The 21,383-nt window shown below is 39.5% G+C and overlaps 1 protein-coding gene across 9 annotated transcripts in view; it reads right to left on the bottom strand.

Moving 5' to 3' along the window:
• Window positions 1-20,471, bottom strand: part of SNTG1 (syntrophin gamma 1) — a 337,041-nt gene extending 316,570 nt beyond the window's left edge. For 3 of the 9 annotated variants that reach the window (XM_085221076.1, XM_085221073.1, XM_085221078.1), the window contains exon 1: window positions 20,332-20,463. The gene's annotated coding sequence lies outside the window, so the exon portion shown is untranslated. Of the gene's footprint in view, window positions 1-20,327 lie in introns of all 9 variants that reach the window. The other 6 variants (XM_085221072.1, XM_085221079.1, XM_085221074.1 and 3 more) reach the window with 3 other exon arrangements.
• Between the last annotated feature and the right edge of the window lie 912 nt (window positions 20,472-21,383).

Genomic DNA, 21,383 nt, shown 5'->3' with positions numbered 1-21,383 from the left:
TCCAAGTTGCATTAAGGTCCTTCCCTTCCAGACTCATGACTCTTGAGATGAAACAAAGTCCATCTCTGTGATAACAAGAGCACAGAAGAGCTTAGCAAGACTGAAGAAAATAAAAGTATGATCCTCCTGGATGGCAGTATTTTCTCAGCATGCCAGAAGCATCCTAGCCTGCCTGCTTCCCAAAGATGAACAGAGGCTCGTAACACATGAGCAGAAACTGGAACTAAAATAAATGGGCTCTGTCAAGGATGAAACCTTTCATGCCTGTTCACTCCTACTAAGCATAAAATTTTACTGGTTGATTTACTCCATTTTCCACCGTGATCAAGCCAAAAAGAGCTGCTTAACATTCTTTGATAAGATGAAGCCTCTTCAGTGAGTTTCGTTGCTCACTGTTTCACAGCTACATCTGTGAAAACACTTGAAACGTCGCCATTTGCTGACGTATAAAGAATCATTCTGCAGCCATGATCATTTTCACAACTGCCAACACTCAAGTGGAAAAAAAAAAAAAAAAAGGAAAAAAGGATGAGGAGAAAATTTCAACCTAGAAGAAATGGGCACAGGAAGTAAAAATAGGTTAAATAAAACCTAGGACAACAGGAATACCAAAGAAAAAAACGGAAATAAAATTATGGGAGAGGAAAAAGAGGGGAAAAAAAAAAAAAAAAAGGATAAATTATTTTGATAGCAGGCAAAATTAAGAGAAATAAGGAGGTAAAGTATTTATAAAAACTATGCGTGCATAAAGATCTAAGTATATATATAGTAGGCACTGATAATAACATTAGCCGAACTAGAAAATAACTGTAGGACTCAGAAAATGATAATTCCGTAGTAAAAGTAGCCTTTTACATTCTTTAAAAGAAATAAAAGATATGGTTAATGATAACGCAAGTACTCCAGGACATCTAAAACTCTTCAGAAATAATTGCATGCTCGCATAAGATGCCAGTTCTTAATGTAATGGTCAGAAGCAAGAACCACTGAAGAGTTTAGCACTGAGTGTGGGACTCTCATTTCCATTATAGAAGCAAATTCAGCTCATCCTCACTTCTTGCTCTACTGCTTTAGATGACATTTTTGTGGTCAAGACTTCATTTCTCAATTACAGAAGTCCAATCAACCTCTTCCATCACAAGATCTATCAAGAATACGCTTTATCAATCACTACGTGGAAATGGTCCAGTAGAGACAATAACATGGACTACAAATTCCTTGACCTTGGGTGTCATTAAAATTGTTTTGAAGTGCTGTTTGTAATGGTCCACAGCGTAGAGCAGCACACCTGGCACCATATGCACAAAACAACTTCTGCAGAGGAGGGCTAAATATTACTATTTCAGTTGAATAATTTAATGCCACTTAGAAGGATTGTTTTCTACATTAATGTTCAGGAACTTGTAAGAGGAATCCTAGTGAATTCCTTCACTGGAGGAGAAGAAACAACCACAAGGCTTTTGATCAACCTTAATCTATTTTAGCACGGATGCTTGAAAATGACCAATGTCATCATTTCTCAGCCTGATCCGTACGTTTCATTTGTTTTATGCCCCAGGCTAGATTTCACTGAATGAATCCATTTTTTCCCAAAAAGATAATTACCCACATCAACAAATTAATGTTCATTACAGTTAAGACAGAACAATATGCTTGCTTTGTTTTCCTTTGAAAGAAAATAATTTCCTAATAACTGCAAGGAAAAGGATACAATTCTTAGTACAAGTTAATGCAGTTATAATTCAATCTAGTCCTAGCCATCGGCATAATTGCTAATATGTTCTACTCTCTTATTCAAAAATTTACCACAGGAAAAGATATCACAGCATATTATGCATTCCCTGTGGCATTCCCCTTGGCTTTAGACCCAATGAACTTAGCCTGTCTTTCTTCAGAGATCTACACATTTATTAGACAGATACAGCTCAGTATTTTCATTTGTGATATAAACTTGTCCAATTTGCTTCCCAAGTTTCAAGAATTGACTTGTAATCCTTTAGTAAGTGAAAGTTATTTTAGCATATAATAACAATTCTAACTTGCTTGCTGCCACCAGATAAAGCAAAATTACTATTTTTTCTACTTGCGTATGAAGTACACCGGGTGTACTAAACGAAGAAAATGCAGGAAATTGAAATTATTTATTCAGCAATACAGGTTACTCATATGCGAAGATAAAAAAGGAATGTAAATTCACCAGTATGTTTTAGTACTGCATACTTTAAAAGTCTTCTTGCTAAGAACGAGATCTGTTGGTTTTCTTTTTAATGATGTGGGTGTGCTTGGATCGTCTGAGCACTGATTGCTTTTTTGTTTACAATTAGCCCATAAAGATTAGCAGTATAAATGAAACATACAAAAAAATTGCAAGGAATTATACTCATCAAGCTTCACATTTTCTGCAACACATGTTCAATTCTTACACAGCATTCAAAAACCCAAGGAAAATTATATTTTGGCGTTTCTCTTCTTTGCAAGGTTTAAGAAAATCTTCCAAAGCACAGATCATACTAACACATCTGGTTTTATACTTCCAAATGTTCTTGTGCAAACACTTCGCAGCGTTCCCAAATCTGATGCTCTAAAAGGGTCTCAGCTTTCCAAGAATATAATAAGTGGGCACAATTATTCTAACAGTAGCACAATTCTACTAGTATTTATTGCAGTGAAATTTTAATATTTACAGTAGATTTACATTCAGCCAGACAGGCACATTTTACCCCTTCCAGTCACATAGAGAGCAATAGAGAACATGAAGCCAATTTACAAATTGCACCATTTTTACCATCAGTGGGAAGCCTTTCCCTTAGCTCTAGTGGAAAATTGTTTAATAGTGTTTAAAAATGCAAATCAAGTCTGAATCCTACATTTAATTTTCAAGAGCACTGCATGAATACTGTTCCTAGAGCTATTGAGATCCTCCAATCTCTTTCCCCAAAAATAGGACCAATAAACTACCATTTTGCCTGAAGTTCTCTGTAGTGGCTCAGGCACCACAAGAAACAAAGCTCAAAGTACAAAAATTTCTATTTCTTATCAGTAAGCAGAAAGTTCCACTATACAACTCTACGTGTCACTAACTCAAGAATGAAACAGTACACAGTAAGCTTTCTCTCTGTGAAAATGAAAAAGGTAGCTATTCTTACAAAGAGGGGAAATCTGGCATGGGAGAGAACCATGTCAATCAGAGGAAGGCAGAATGTAACAAAGGTTATAATTTTAATCACAAATAGGGATTTTGGAAGTTTATCACTGTGTATTTTATCAGTTTTAAAACTCTCCTGTGCCTTAGATTTTTTTTTTTTTTTTTTGGACAGGTCTAATATGAAGCTTCTACTGCTTTAATCTTTTTAATGGCATGATAATGAGCTATGGAGCCCAGAATTAAGTGGCAAAAGGTTTTTAGCCTTTTATCCAACCACTTTCTTTGCAAAACGCCTACTGCCACTGATCACAGAACCTCTTAGCCCATTTGCTGAATGCTAGAATAATTTCCCCAGACTCCCAGTCATAACTTAAAAAGCAATCAGCTAAATTAATGGCAGCCTGCATCTCATATCCCCAACTATACTAATAAAATGCTTTCCCAACTGTATCGCAATTACCAATTTAGACACAAAGCTTTAACTAGGACCCATAATACATTTTCTATAAATACACAACTGTTTTATTCTATGAAATACAACATAGCATTAAAAAAATAAATAACAGAGTAACAAAAAACAAAAGGACATGGTATAGTCATCATTATTTCTTGATTGCCTTTGAAAATGAAGTTTGTTTTTTTTTGCTGCCTTTATACGCCCACACAAAGGTCAAGTCTGAGAACATACCTACATGTCTAAACAACTCCAAAAACAGTCATTAGTTTGCAGTCTCTCCCCAGTATTCAGCTTCAGCAAATCTGGTCATAGAGGCAATAAAAGTACTTCAAGGTCTTATGCAAACACATAACTGGCTAAGGTAGAGAATCCATTACTAATCTTATTGGCGATTAGCTCATCCACCAGGGATGTGAGTTTTTATTCTTGATACATAATAACCTACCACCTCAAAATAAAGTGAAGACAAATGAAAACATTGCTTGCAGAACGAGTAACTGCTGTGGAAGAACTGGTATACACAGTGGTGGGACCACAGAGATACTCACCTAAATGTAATACAGGTGAGACCAACACAGGTTGTCCCATTTAAATAGAAAGCATCACACAATTCATAAAGCTATGCCATCATACTGTACTGAAACAGTAACTTTTTAATAACCAGAGTAAAGAGCTAAAGATGAGGCATTATGAATATCAACTACAGTGGTAGACTCTGGATAACAAATCCACTGTGGGAGAAGCAACAGTGTTAAAATCTTGGCAGACACTGTACGCAAGGATGGCAAATGGTAAGTTTTAAGTTGTTTAATATCTCACATCAGTGACTAATGTACTTGCTGGCTGGTTTCCACTGCAGAACCAGTCAACAGGATCACAATTGCCAGCTCCTCTCCCTGTTTTAAGGGGATGACTCCTATGCTGCTACTACAGCATTATTTACTCAGTGTTACTGACTTCTACACACACATGCCCAGTACATTAGCAGCCTTGCCAAAATATGAATACTTAGTGAGATGGTGTAGTCATCCTAGCCTCATTCTGTTTCTTATCAAAGCATCTGATTCTCATAAACAACTTAATTTCCATAAACTAGTAACAATCCCTCAAAACACAATGCACCAGCAGGAGAAAAATAAAATAAAAAACACTCCACCTAAAGCTGTAGTTATCAGTAAGGCAGAAACTCAGAAGTTCATACTGCATGAGGGTGCATGATCTGGAAGTCTGTGTTGGCCAACACAGAAGCCAGAGGCCTGGGCATGCAAAGAGGCTGAAGCCAGTGTTAGAAGTACATTTTACAGCACTGCTAACTGGCTTCACACTAGGCTATGTCTTCATTTCTACTCAAATTCCTCTGATACTTCAGTTTTAATTCTTTCATATCACATTTTTCCTGTTTTATCATATCAAATCCATTTGCAACATAACATGAAAAAAATTAAGTCACAACTCTCATAGTACATGAAGAAGCACAGTTTACTATTCCGATTTTTTAAACACAAATTGTAATTTATTTGGGGAATTTATAGCTTTCTAAATAAAGAAGTCCACCTTTTCTTTTTATAGTACTATAACAGAAAACTAATAAAATTATTTAGCAGTTGAGTCTCTACTGACAGACAAAAAGATTGAAGAGAGATTCCTTAAATTGTTTAGTAGAGTAAATGAATCCTAAGACCTCCAAACATTCTTCCTTACAGAGAATCAATTAAAAAAGAGACTGCAAAATGAACAAAGATGGCTTAGTATCAAATTAAATTTATGTCAAGTAGTTTTAAACAAGTTCATTTTAAGTGCACCTATGAGTCATTTTATTTCACAGCTTCAGATAACATTCTTCCAATCATCAGATACATCAGAAGATACTTTGTTTCTAAGTATACAGAAATCTGCTACTAGATCATACCAAATATTGAAGCCCAAAATGTGTCTAAGTCAATATCTAACACATTACATGCCTCCCCTGTCTCTTAAGTGATTGAAATAACCCTTTACGTAACCATTCCTTCATGAAATCTCCTAGTATCTACCCATGTGCTCACAAAGTATGCATTTAAGCTAAACGGGATAAATGAACCAAAAGAAATGTAAGCAACTTGCTCAAGCGTATGCAGCAATCACAGCAAATCTTACTCAGAAGTTTGTTTCCTGTTGAGATATTGCCCCACTTGATAGGCTTGATATTGCAAAACTGAAATATCAAGGTTTAAATTAAAACAACTTACAGTTTTCAAACTCATTGAAACTTCAGCAACAAAAAAAAAATATTACACAAAACAGTTTGGGGTAAAAACATCAAAAAATTATAGATCAGACAATCCACTCAAAAACCATAACAGAACAATTTTGCTATTAATTGTTCACATAGCTCCTAATTTGCCCCAAAATCCTACTCACTAACCCACCTCCAAGCCTAGGTTCTCTTCAGTTAAAAATCTTTTACCACTCCTTTCCTTTCTTGTAGCAGTACATTCATTTTGTATGTTATTTCAGGGCAACCAAATTTTAGCTGGGCAGGAGCTGATGCAGAACATAACAGGATCCACATCTCAGTCTCCCTGAACTCTACATCTTTGCAGTCTTGATATAAGAGTAACATTTCCTTTCACTCCTTCACTATTTATTTTTCAATTTGAAATAGCGAATAGCAGATATAGCAGTCAAACAGCTCATTTTTGTTATTCCAACAGTTTGTTTTTAAGTTCTTTTGCTGTATTTGAAAACCAAACTCAATTTCCTGTTGCTGAACCAGGAAATAAGTCCAAGAAATTTAACATTAACCACTGTCACGACTGCCACCAAATGCTGAAAAGTCATCCATAAAAAAAAAAAAACAAGGAAGTTTCATCAAGCTGAAAGTAAATTTCTTGGTAATCTGGCCTTGTCTGTTGTGTACTGCCTCAAGGCAGATGTCTAGAAATATTCACTTCAAGCAGCCTCCAGAATTTCACTAAATGAATGGGATTAACTATAAATTAAATATGCAAGTGTCATTATTAAAACAAGACATATTATTTTCACGCTCTATAATGGGATGTTTTAATACTAAAGAGCATACGTTAGGTAGATTCTATCATTGCAGTAAGTGGAGAAAAGCAACAAGAAACAAAATTTCAGACGCTCAAAAATGAGATGCTGAAATCTCAGTGAGTTATATTGAATCACTGTAAAAATTTCTTGTTTAGGCTAGAAATCAGCTCCAGATGAAAGTTAAGTTAGTTGACAATGGAAGGTTATAAAAGTAGACATGCAAGTTTTAAATAGGACATTTTTACTTTATTTTGAAACAAAAATACATTTTAAAGAAATGTCAAGGGAAGAAGAGGCAACTAAGATGGTAGTGGATGGGTGGCACATACAATCAATGAATATACAGATGATATAGTATATCCAGGAGTTTGGCTGATGTAATTATTATACTAGATATTATACTAGAATAGGAAAAAAGGACACTCACCCTATCCTGGGCTCATGTGATAAACTCCACTGGAGTGGATCTCCAGAAGAGATCCTTCCCTACTGCCAGTCAGCTCTTAAATGGGTCTAGGAGAGGTGGAGCCAGACTCCACCCCTTCCTGCAGCATAGGTGAATTGCCTTCACCTGTGCTCCGGTGGCTGACTCATTGTTCATCTCAGGTGATTAATCAGAGGTTCAGACCGTGATTCAGCAACCCCATACAGTGGCAGCAATGAAAATCTCAGTAAGCTGCTAAATACAGAACCTAATGAACAGCTTCACTAAGCAAAACCACAGAAAATAGAGCGCTTCAACTTGATGTGAGGAAGGAGAGCCACAAGAGGCATGAGAAGAACAGAGTTAATGTAGTCAGAATAACAAGCCTGGAAGACGACCCTCAGCAATGACTGTGAATAGGCTTGAGTACATAGCATGAAAAAAATCAACTGAGAGTCAATGCCAGCACTTGCACAGTACTATGCACATTATCTAAGAGAAGCCACAGGAACACCCCGTCAAGTAATGTGGCCATTGTGGAGATCAAAAATGGGTTTAGTACAGATTTCCAAATCCCAGTACTACCTGGGTTGATAAAGGTACTCAGAATATCACATTTAACACAGACACATAGATGTATATCTATTACAAATGCATGTATGCATACGCATTAGAAACATACAGGCAAATCATAACATAAAAACTGAAAAATATATATATATTATTCTTCAACTAACGATCATCTTCAAAAAAACTAAATGTGACCTGTACTCGAATTATTAATATTGTCATCCCTTTGAGAAAAAAATTGGCTGAAAAGCAGAAATTCAACATCCTGACAGTTTAAGAGTTATACATATACAATTTAAGGCAGTCATTCTATGCATATATGCATCTTTAACCCATCACAGAAACAAACATTACACCTCTCATTTTAAGGACAAGTTGCCAACAGTCTTTTTAACTAATGTTGCTTTCACTTCTATCATGATGGCACCTTGTACCTCATTAAAAGATGTGCCATCTGTGCTCACTGCTTTCCATGTGAACAATAAAGAAACATTCTCCACTTGAAGCACTTAATATTTCTTCTTCAAATTAATTTTATACCTCTGTTATAATCCTAACATTGCTGTTATAGAATTTTTACGCTGAAGATAAAGTAACTCTCAGAAATATTCAAGACTAATTGCATGCTCTCCTGTAAGCAGCTACTATCAGCCAAGAGGAGAGCCAGAAAGAATCTCCTGCTAACTGCAAACATGGAAGCTGAAGGTTTGTTAGAACACAACAACATCTAACAAGGAAGGTAATCGCAGAATCATAAAGTGGCTTGAGTTGGAAGGGGTCTTACAAATCATCAAGCTCCAACCTCCTAATGCAGGCAGGACTGCCACCCACCAGATTCGGCTTCTCAGGGTCCTCTCCAACCTGGCCGTTGGAGGGGACCCTGAGCAACACCTCCACAAACAGGACATCCACAGCTTCTATAGGCAGCTTGTGCCAGAGCCTCATCACCCTCTGGTAAGAAGAAACACAGCATCAATCATGGCTGTGTGAGAAAACAAAACTGTACGTGCTGCCTGCAAGGCAACAAGAGCGTTTTTGCTACAAGCAACTATCTGCAGCACTTTCACTGACACCTAAGAGGAAATACCATATCTTTGTAAATAACAAGGATGTCACTACAGAAATCTCTGGTATGCATCATCTACTTTCTTTTAACAGGAGCTCCTCAGCAAAGCCCCAGACAGCAGGTGGCTACTCAGATGGAAAGGACTGCCAGATAAATCGTTTCACACTTCAGAAGCTGCCTAATACATATCCGTAAATCAAAGACTTCTCAGAATGATGAAGACTGAGCTTGCTGTAGAAGAATACCCTCTTGGTGGCTGAGGAAGACAGAACTAACTCAGTCACAAGTCATGCCTTCCATGCTCTGACAAAACATCTGCACTCTCCTTCTAAGCAAGTGCATGAAGGCTGAGATGAAAATCATCCCAAGAACTTCTGTATACAGAGCAACATACGGTCTCTTTACAGAAACTACAGAACCTTCTGATTAGGAGAAGCAGCATCCTTTAATTTACTTCTCTGCTGAATGTAGAGCTTGTTAGTTTACCACTTAAAAATGCCTTTATATTTCATAACTCATAACAGCCTTCCTTTTCATCAAATAAGGAGGCTGTTTACTGGAGCCCAGACTCAGGCATAAGAGCTAATTCTCTCTCTTTTCATTGCTTGACTCTGCTAGAGAACACTGCATAAATAATGCAATGTACACAGATTAAAAATAAAAATCATTATTTACTTAAAATATGAATTTTCACAGTCTGGGAAGTAGAATCATAAGAAACCAGCAAAAGAAAAAAGCGTTACTGGAGCTGAGAGGAAGATAAATATTTGGTCAGTTGCCAATCAGTTCACACTAAAAAGATATCACTAGAGACGACGTCATATGGCATTACTATGAGTATTTAAATACCAGATCCAGAGATTGCAGGCCAAGAGTTTTAATTTATCCTGAGGTACAGGAATAGTAGGGGGACAAATAAGAAGGAAACTATCCCTTCTAAATTAGCTTTATTCAGTACATTATGGAGTGACTTTTCTGTGTATTACTGAATAAGAACCTGGCTATGCCAGATCCCCTATTCAGCCTACAGATTTGCTGATCTATGATTTTACCTACAGTAATTATAAGTTATTTCTTCACTGATTTTTTTGCTTTCCTTTATTTTACAGTTTTAAACAATACATCACCCTGGACACATCATCTGGATTCATCTGGATGCAGACTCTACAACAGCCCACATCCTAAATCAAAGGATGCACAGATAGGCGTTACTAGTATATTGTGTTATTCCCAGTGTCCAGCATCTTCCATGTGTGCTCCCTGGATTTGTTTACATAGTCAAAAACATAAGCGAAGGTCAAACGCTGCCCCTAACTTGCACCCTGAAAGTGCCCTAGCACTGTGTATAACAGCTTTGTGGAAGAGACCATAATTTTGTTGACTAACATTTCTCTGTGGTATTTAAAAGCATACTTTCCATTGTTTCTCATATTTTTTAAAATACAAGAGCGTATTCCAGTCAGATAACTTAAAAAAACATCTTTTAAGTAAAAGAATACTTACATAATTGTACCACCTTCTTAAATTAAAAAAATGCTTTTATGAATAAACAGATGGGTGTTTGGGACAAAGCCACAAGTTTCAAATGCACACGGGGTTTACACAAATATAGATTACTACAGCAAGTGCATATTTTAAAGGACTAGCTTCTCCTGCAGTGGCATCCCCAGCTATTTACATGCTGTAAAAACTGCAAAAAATAACAGTTATTGTAACTGCAAAACTTAAAAGTACAGTATGGGTGTTTTTTGTTTTTTGTTTGGTTTTTTTTTTTTTTCGCTCTTTAAATGCCTATAGAGAAATTAAATACTTAGAAAGATCTAAAATATTTTTCACCATCCAGAGAAGATAGTTCTGGTGACATAAAACGAAGAATGTATGTTAATCTTGTGCATCGCTTCATGACTGGAGTAATATTGACACCTGATCCACAGAAGCAGCCTTCTCATCTACAGTGTCAAAAGTAGTACTAGTATTTAAAAAGCCCACAATCATAATTTCACACTTTTACAGTTGCCTTTAGAGGTGGTTCCAGCCATTTGTTCCAGTCATGCATGTTAAATATGAAGGCGAGTAGACAAATTTTTTTGAAGAAAATCAGAATTGTGAAATGTGATCCTTAACTCTGCTTAGCACCAATAAACTATTGTAGAGTCTATCGTAAAAATAGGCACATGCCCAAAGCCCAATTTATCTTGAGCCAGATACACACGTATAGAAGTGTATGACAGGGCAAAAAGGAAAAGAAATCCTGATGTTTTCTATGTCTCTCCTACCATTAAACAACCTCAGGGCCTTACAGATTTTCATTTTGCTCCTAGTGCATGGTGAGATCAATCTCAGACAGCCTTAAGAATCAGAGCATCCCAACTACATCCTCAAATGGACCCGCAGGAGCTATCTAAGGATGCAACTGAATTCCTGCAAATGAGGTCCTGCTCAAAAATATGGGGAACTCATGGGACTTTCAGAGAACAGTGGCACAGCTACAGAGTTTCCTAGACATTTCTCAGAGAGCCCACTTACAACAAACCTCTTCCAGACGAGTAGCAGGTCCATATTTCAAGGACATATATCAATTACTGAACAAGTGCAATCACGGGAAGCATGACTTTCCCCTCAAGAGCCCCAGCAGCAGCTCTCTCATCAAACATCTTGCTTCTGTTCTTACAATTCTTTGTTTGCTTTGTATAAAAACCTCCGATTTTCTCCTTTTCCTCTTTTCAAGGGTCACATATATCTTCTCTCCATCACAGCATAAAGAATTGAAACAGTACGCCTACTGCATTTTTCTCCATCTTTCTTACAGTCAGCTTAGATATTTACTACTCCAGTTACTGACAGTCTGGAGCTTACAGTCCTGTGGCCACTGAAGAACTGTACAGAAGGCTTACTGCTGCATACGCATGGTGGTCAGTCCTACTATGCAGTAGTTAACAGGGAAAGTGTCATTTTAGACTCCTGTGAATAAAAGGTGGGGAAAAAAAAAAAAATCCATAGTGAAAAGCATCTGCACTCCTAAATGCCTGCTATCATTCCTATCATGATAATGAACAACTTCACGGCAACTTACTAGCCCATTACAACACTTAGAGCGGTTGTCATTCTATCTGTTGAAGTCATTACTAATGCCCTTTGTAACATCAGAAGTAATTAAACGTTTCTGCTGCATTTGGGTAAATATTTTGTTTATGTACAGAAATGCTATACTTGAATTGTTTCCCTTAAGAAAGAGGTAGGGAAATAAGCATATAGATTCTTTTAGGATTTCAGCACTGAAATTTGGAGAATACCTCCTAGCTCTACCACTGATGTCATCATAGTATGAACAACTAGGGTGAGTAATTCCCATTAAAGATATCATTTCTCCCTGCACAAACATTTATAACCTCTAAGGTCAGCAGCTGTATCACACCTCATTCTCATAAGAAATCACATAAAGATACATTCATCTCCATAAAAGGGTAAGTTCCTCATTATGATTTCCTATGATAACAAGTTACTATACCTTACCCCTTCTGTACTACAGGGCATATGCTGAGCCTGTGGGTATTTCTCATGCAGCACTTCACATCAGGTCTTAAACTTTCCCTATCATTTGTCACTAGGAAACAAACCTGACTCTTCTCTGCTATATTTTCTTTTTCTTTAGGAAAGGCAACCATCATGTCTCTTCATAATATTTAAGAATATAAACAACTTCTGCTAATGAACACCAGACAAGGCCATCAAAAGGCACTCCTAGTAGGAGCTATACCAAGCTACAACTTCCCCAAACTTATTCTCACAGACCTAAGAGCTTCTCAGCTGCTTGTCCAGATCACTCAGTCAGAACATCTAACTGCACAGAATCAAACTGTCTTGAAACCACTGGATTCACGAGGCTGAAATAAACAACTAATAGATAATGTTGTATGAGCTCCTATATCATCCCAGAAGTACTCTGCTGCCCCAAGAATCCGACAACAGCTGAATGCCACACGGCCATCCACTCACTGCCCCGAAGTGGGACGGGGGAGAAGTGGAAACAAAACTGTCAAGCTGAGACAAAAACTATTTACAAAGCCAAGAATAAAATGGAAACAATAATGTAACCAGAAGGACTCACTGCACTGACCAGCACACAGCACCCTGAGCAGCAATCCAGCCCCATCTCACTCCCTGAAGCTTCACGCCCCTCCACGTAGTGCCACGCAGCACGGAACGACCCCGGCCTCATTCCGGCACCTGCGCTGGCCCCGCCTCACCCCTTCTCCGGCCATCATGGAAGCAGCTGCATCACAGGGCAGCCCGACCCCAGGCAGGCTCCCATCACTCAGCAACGACCAGTGCTTCAACCTGCTCTTAACAGTGTCTCAACTGAAACCAGGACATACCCACGCCCTGTAGATTCTTCCAAACACCTCAGGCACCAGATCTGGCAGCTGACGGACTGGAGATTCAGGTCTTTGCCACATGGACTTCTATGGAACAGAATGTTCTCCCACTCCACTGGCTATTCCATCTCACTAGATTAGATTCCCTTTTAAAAAGCATTCAGGGATGGGAGGATCCTTTGATATTTAAACCATTTCATGAGTTTTACTATCACCCCCATCCCTGACAATCAGGAATCTGAGGACTCTGCATACAGAATCTCAGAGTCACAGAATGGCCTGGGTTGAAAGGGACCTCAAGGATCATGAATCTTCAACCCCTCCGCCACAGGCAGGGCCACCAACCTCCACATGTAATACTAGACCAGGTTGCCCAGGGCTCCATCCAACCCAGCCTTGAACACTTCCTGGGACAGGGCATCCACAACCTCTCTAGCATACATATCTCTAACTGACAGAACTCTTCCATAACTAAACGTATCTGCCAATCTCCATGTTAGTATCTTGCTGTACAGAATTTCCCATCTTATTTATGGTAAAAACAGTTGTACATCAATTATTTTAAGATTATGACCTTTGGTACATTAGCAGCTTTCTCTAGAGTATGAAGAAACAACAGAATAAGGCTGGACCAGGAAGCATATTTTGTTCCCGTAAATCTGACGTAATAAGGTCTACAGTGTCAAAGACCCTCCTCCAAAACTCATTTTTAAGGTATTCCAACTATATACTTAAGTCATTATTTCCTTAGGGAGGGGGAGACGGGAAGGACTGGGACAGGACAGAAGAGTTCAGAATGAAACCTGAAAATAAACTTAAAAGAGAAGTAATATCAAAATAAAATAAAATAAATCTGTATACAATGTACAAATTTTAGAGAAATAAGATTCCCAACTACTTTCTGTAGATGCGGGATTATGTCTTTGGAATTTCCCAAAGAGAACCAATCCCCAGCATTTCTTGTTTTCCCTTTTCCCAAAATGCTTTTCCAAAAAAAATGCATGTCTTTGCTGAGGTTAGACAACTGCAGCTAATTGTGAAGAGCCATTATAAAAGTCAAAATAAAATCAGATTTCAAAGAGGAAAGGCCCTGGGAGCAATCCTGTAAACACACATTACACAAAGAATAACATGTAAATATTAATAAACAGTTGTACATAAATACACAGAAGTAAAGCACAAAAATCTACAGAATCTTGGACTTGAGAAAACAATGCACTGGATGCAAACTATACTATACGAGGTGAATAAGCAATGCAGCACATTAACCATGAAATTTTAATTTCAGGAAAAAATATTGTAACTGCATTATGGAGATGTTAAAAAAAATTAAGAGGTACATGAAAGAGCATGTTGTGTATAAGCACCATGATAAATGGGAATACCTAATCACCACTAACAACTGGATTTCTCCATTAATCAGAGGATGCAATGAATGCAGTCTCAGAAAAATACACCTTTCCCTGGGGGAGAGACGGAGGAACACACCACCACAAGAAAATCTTGCAAAAAAATACAGCTATATAAATGGTGTTGGGAACATGGTAATACAACACAAAGAATGTATAATCACTCATCAGTGAGATCAGCATCCTCTCAGGAGAGAAAACTACTGAATATAGTAAAAATGGAAGTTGCTTCATAAAACAGATTAATAACATGAAATTTAGATAAACTTAATTAAGACATCCCAAGCAAATAGACTAGACAACCTCCTAATTACTTAAAACAGTAACTTGTGAAAAGAAGCATGTTACAAGCCCTTACCGCAGATGCTTAAGAATTAACTAGCTGAAAGACTAATGGCATGGTGTATTTATGTATTCAGCTATTAAGGAATGTTTTTCCTAATTTCAGTGATTAAAAGAAAAATGAAAGGTGATAATCCTCAGGTGCTGTCATATTTCTATTTACATTTTCTATATATTTTGCTTAGAAATGTCTACCAGTGAGCTTTTTCAAGAAAAAATACATATATATACTTATATTTATATAGATAGATAGATATAGATATATATTTTAATGTATGTCACTGTATTTTACTGAGACATTGCTTCAGCTGAAAAGGCAGTGCAGTAGTTATTTTTGCACTTATATTAATAGAGATGTTTAGTTTGCCAACAGGGGAACTCTGTTACTAACTACACCTCTGACAGCAGCCAATCATGCCATATTCATAGTGCATTAACCACTCCAGTTTCTTGGAACTACAGCACCACTTTGCTTCTAAATCCATTCCTCCTCATTATTAAAGCCTAAGACTGAATTTGAAAAGAGTTCATTATATATTACTCTCTGTGTTCATAAAGTTGTTTCATAAAAAAAAGAAAAATAAAGAATTAGAATGAGGACACTCCAGTTTTTAAAACCCATAGGCCTGATGCTGATTGCTATTCATAAATCTATCCCCAGTGAAGAGCTCTGTGCATGCACTGATGTGTATTTTACTACATGACAACAAGTGCTCTGCATTGATCGACTCTCTATATATTGCCTCATAAACGTTTGCCACTTAATAACTGGTTAAAACAGGTGTACAAAGAGCTGTCTGTGAATTCTGCCGCACTTAGGAACATTCAGCTGTGATATCAACTGATAATGCATACAGGCAGACAGCTGTGTGTGATGAAATCTAGAGCTGCAAGACAAACGTAGGGCCATTGATTTTCACAGCCTTTTTCCAAAAAAAAATCTGATTAATGTACATCAGTTCTCAAAGTCTGTTTATAATACATATGAAATGATAAGAGAGAGAGAAGAGATGCAAACATAATTCTAATTGCTTTACTTCTTTAGAGGTCAAAAGCAAGCCAAGAAAATCAATCTCCATTTGTGTAGCTGAAGCTGAAACATACAGTTCATTATGCACAACTATTAAAATAGTCAATCGAAACATTTTGCCATGTAGATGACTAAAAAAACTATCTCATATTCTTGAATGTGATATATTTCAAAACAGCAAAGCATTTCACAAAAAGAATTTCAGAAACAATTATGCAATTAAGAATCCATATTTTTATAGTAAGGCAAGTGATAATGACTATATGATGGATTGAATATCAAACTCTGATAACAGTTCCAAGAATGTGGTATTATTCCCATTGAAATCACTGAGCATTTTACACTAAGTTCAATAAAAAAATATCAAAATAATATTTATACTAAAGAAAGAATCAGAGGGCAGGACAAGATCCTATCATTTGTACAGAATGATTTGAATGTCTCTTTAATCTCTGACAGAAAGAGAAACAAATGTTGCCAACGACATTCCCATTCTTACTTTTCATCAGATCCAGCAAGGAACACTCAAACCTAAGAACAAGTAACAAATACATCATAGCAAAAAAAGGAAGAAGAAGAAAAAGAAAATAAATAAAAAAATAAATCCAGTAATTTTGAGATTATAACTACCCGCAGTTGACAACAATCAGTTGAGTACATGGTGATTGAAACTGTAAGCTCCTTCACAGCCCTAACCTCAACCACATCTCACACAAGAATTTCCGTGGCCACTAAAATATACCCTGCAAGCATCAGTGTCAGAGACGAGCTCTACCTCAGATCTTGTTCCATCCTGGGAAGATCCAAATCCATTCTGAGGGCAAAAACATTTACTTTAATAAATTGAAGAGAGAAAGTCCACAAGATAAAATCCAGCCCTTAGCTCCTGCTTCTCTAGATTCATTACACATCTCTGTGCCACCCTTTTTGGTCAGCTTCAGCTAATTACTGAAGATAAAGTTCACAACTGCAAATGACAGCGACAACCATATCAGAAGTGCACAATGAAGGAAAGCTTTGCTTCCGTATTACGTAGCTCTTCTTCATAATGAGTAAGTATATCACTCACTACCTCAGTCTCTGAAGATGGACAGGTGTTTCCCTTTAGAAAATGACTATATGTGCAAATTTCACTAATAGTGCCTCCACTGCATTCCCTGGTGTAGATAAGAGCAGTATATTTGAGGTATAATCTATTCTTTTTTCTTAATGTGTGCTGTGTCTTTCTCTTCCTTCTCTGATCTGCAACAGGAATGCAGAAAAATCAGGTTAGCCTCAATGGCAAAAAGGCTTTCACACTCCTCCAGTTGTGGCAGGTAATGACACAGGTAAAACTCAAGGTAAATACAGAAGGTCAACTGCATAGTCATGCTGAGCCAATGTCACAGCAGCCTGTCAGAGGAACATGTTGATGCAGCAGACTTAAATTGGGATTCAACGCACCACATTCAGTTCTCATGCTGGAAACCTGAACTGAAAGCACAGCCATGAGAAGGGCCATGAAAGACTGCATGCTAAACCCATCTGACACTTATTTTTTGCTACAACTCCTTACCTTCTTAACAATGCATGCAAGCAAAGCTGGCGAAGACTACTGGTAAGGAATACTGGCAATGTTTGTGGTGGCTCAGGCACAAGGACCAGTGCTAAGTTACAAGCATGAAAAAATGGTGCTTATCTGAGAAATTCAGAGTGAAGAACTCAGAACAGATTACAGTTGTTTTATAAATATATATATACATTTGATTTAAGACTAATTAAAATAACATACTCATCTGGGTTGGACTGACAAGCAAAACCTTACTGAACTGTTGATAATGTTTAATTTTGCTTACAGGGCTTTCTGTCAGTTGATGCAAGTTATGCCTGACAAGCCAAACAGCACATCTGAGCAAATACAGGAGGAAAAAAAAAAAAAAAAAAAAAAAAAATCAGGAAAGAAATATAATATCTTACCCTGAAATCTCTGAATCAAGTCAATACCTTCTTTATTAAAAGGATTTGCATAGTATTAAAATAAAAATGCCTGCCATAAAGTTGAATGTGCTGTACTTTGAAAATCTCTAATTGAAAAAGGTACAAGCAAACTGTGATACAGCACATTAGTGAGAATGCTTGAATAGCTTTACAGTAAATGGTACAACAGACATTCTCTAGTTTTTAGAATTAAGAACTACACATAATTTAAACTTCACTATAAGTATGTGGAAAAGTTTCAAATCAAAGATAAAGAAAATATCTGAAGATAAAAGGTTTTGATCAGTATCTTAGAAGTCATTGCTCTGTAATTTTATCCTTAAAGACCTCATGTCCTACCTTCCCCCTTTCAAGTTCCTAACAGAAAAAGAAAGGCTTCTTTTATCTAGTAGATTCTGTGAAAACTTGGTTCTTTGGCCATGTAACACCATAATAATTTCTCTGTAAATGAAAGTCTAGAGCAGCATGCTCTTTAATTCAGTGACGAGGACCTTCATAAGATTATCTCATAGCTACTGGACAAGATACTGCAAAAGCCAAATGATACATCATTAAATTATGTTTTCTTTCTCTTGAGGCAACGAGTGAGTATAGTGTTTGATTAATTTGAAGAACTAAAAAAATAAAAGCTCTGTAATTTGTACCAGAAGTGACAAAGCTGACACTATTTTTAAAACCCCTTTATTTATAGAATCAACTATAAGCAGTTAATTACATTAATTGTGTACATCGCCACTGTAGTACATAGCCCAAATTAATTCAGATCAGTGCATGCTTCACTGTTTTATGATCTCCCTTGCACATGCTTAGTGAAAGCCTGCCACTCTGCAACAGAGGAAGGAATTGCTACAACAAAACCAGAGGTGCACTTTCTTAAAAATTGTACTTTGTTGATATGACACAGAAGCTGTTTAAAGTAATGGATTGATTCGTGTCCCAATATCTTTCAATAGTTACTCTAATTGTGTTTAACAGTACCTTCGGGCAGTCAGAAATACAAACCACAGCAAAGCTCTCCTGAAATTGCACTGAAACAAATGACATTCCCCTTTGCCTGCTTACCCACAGGGAGCTCCATCCACTGTTACAGGAAAGGCTTACTTTATCTTTCTGCTATAAACTTGAGTTAGTTACGTATCCACAGTACCGGCAAGTCAACAGCTTTTAATCCAGTTAGCATTGCATCTATGTAAAAACATCTGTTGTAGCCCATTAGAAGACCTGTTCCTGTCAGCAAATCAGTGTGCCTTAACCTGAAGAGCTCAGAGATTGTCCCCAAACATCTTTTGCTAGAGGTCTCCCTGATTAGAAAAAGAAATATCCCAAACTCCTCAGATATTCACACATGCTGACATTTCTGCACGGGCTTCCAAAACTGTAACTTATACTTTCATCCCTGTAAGTGAGCTATTTCCACAAGCCTGTACACACACCATGCCCAGTGCCTCTGCTGTGTTCAACTTGGCGCTGCCAGAGCTCTCAGTGAAGTGTCAGAGCTGAACTATAAATCTGTGTAACTGCTTTTATTCTGTGATGCTCTCATATTCGAACAGAACGTACATCAAGGTCACTGTACAGGATTGTAGTTTTCAGGCTAGAAAGAAGATGCTAAGGAAATCAATAGCAGCAAACTTAATTAAACACAGTCTGAAGTTCTGTGCGCTCCCCAACTGGCATAGGAAACATCTCTCTAGACCCTGCATTTCAGAGACAGGTGCTTTGTAGATAGGGGAATGCAGACTGTTAGCTTATACACTATCTGTGCTGAACAGTGAACAGAAGGGTTCATCCTCTGCAGCGTGACAGGTCTGTTCAGAGATCTTTGAGGTTTTAGCAGGAGATTACATACTCATGGGCCTACTCCTGTGGAGTTCCTCCGGGAGCAGAATCAGCCCCCTGCCTGCTGCCCATGTCCTGCATCCTGAACATGTCACGGTCAACTTTCTGTTTCACGGCATTGCCAAGTACGATAATAGGTAGCCACGGATGAAAGCAAACAAACAAGATCGAGTAAACCATACCTCACAGCAAAAGCACCTCAAAGGAAATCTCCAGGTAGGACACCAGAAAGTTAAAGGCATCAAAATCAAAACTCCAGCTTCACTAGCTTAATCCCTGACAGGGTCTGAAATGCTCATACGCAGCCTGCCGCTGCCAGAAAGCAATTAAGAGTCTCCTACAATAGAGTTACAGCCCAGCACAAAGAAGAAGACATTTCACACCAATTCCTGTAAGTCACCATTTGTTGCAGCTACACGCGGGCACCCCGCACGCAGTTCTCCCCCAGTGCCGCTGCGCAGCGCGTACCGTTGGGATGCGGGACCGCACTCTCCTGCAGCCCAGCCCAGCCCGCACCCATCCGCCGGGAGACTGAACTCCAAACCCGGCGCAGGCAACCAAGAGCTGCTAGAAGTCACTCGAGATGCAGGGAAAAGCCAGGAAAAAAAATAAATAAATAAATAAAATGAAAACATAAAAGAAAGAAAAGGAGCGCTTACTTGCCTGTACACGACCACCGGGCGACCTCCTCTCAGCTGGTGGAACGGGGTGCCGCCGCTCGTCCTCCTCGGACCGCTCCGTGCTATTTCCAAAATATTTCCCCCGGGCGCCGGCACATCTCCGGGCTCACTTGGAGCGCGCAGAGAGCCCGTCCGCCGCGCCCCCGAGCCCGGTACCCATGGTGCCAGCCGCAGCCCCGGCCACTCGAGCCCCTTCCCTCCGGCGCTCCCTCGGGGGCTAACACGGCATCGCACCGAGCTGCCGCCGCCGGCTCCAACTCCGCCGCCGCGCCGAGGGACAACGAAGGGCTCCCCGCGCCCTTCCCGGAGACGGAGCGGGGGCGCCGGGCGGGGGAGTGCGGAGAGGCAGCGCCGCCCCTCCGCGGCGGCGAGCGGCCAGGCGAGGCGAGGAGAGGCGAGGCGGCGCGCCGCCGCCACCGCGGCCGCAGCCCGCCGCGGCGATGCCGGCCCCGCCCGGGACCCCCGCCCGCGGCTCCCGGGGCGCTCTGTGACGCCGCCCCACCGCTGCTGACGCGCGGCCCTCCCCCGGGCCGGCCCCTGTGGCGGAGCTGGAGCTGCCGGGACGCGTGGAAGCCGCGCGCAGTGCTCGGGGAGAGGGTGCTGCCCACCTCCCGCCCGTCCGCTTCAAACTTCCCGTGCAGTTTCTCCTGAGCGGGTACAGAGCGCCCGCTTGCCGGAGAGAAAACACATCGATCCCCATCTCAGTGTTATGCTGGGTTTATGAATCTCACAGAGTCGCAGTCGGCCCGGGTGCGACATCCCCGCTCACCGGAGTCAGCCCCCGCCTCACGGCCCCTGCACAGGGCTCAACGCGGGGCGGCTGCCGCACACAACACCCCGCAACGCAACGCAGCCCCGAGGCGGAGGCGGCACAGAGCGGGAAAATAAACCCTGGGAGAGAAACAGGGAACCCGGGAGAGATGCCTCTCCGCGCTGGCTGCGGGCGCGGGGAAGGAATCGCGGCGCTGCCCCTCTGCGGTTTGGAGCTGAGGCGGCCGTCGGGGGGCTCTGCCAGGCGGGGTGATGAGGACAGCC

This window comes from Meleagris gallopavo, chromosome 3, assembly GCF_905368555.1.
Source record: "Meleagris gallopavo chromosome 3, MGAL_WU_HG_1.1, whole genome shotgun sequence".
NCBI lineage: Eukaryota > Metazoa > Chordata > Aves > Galliformes > Phasianidae > Meleagris > Meleagris gallopavo.
The sequence above is the reverse complement of the archived record's forward strand: the minus strand, read 5'-3'. Positions and strand labels throughout refer to the sequence as shown.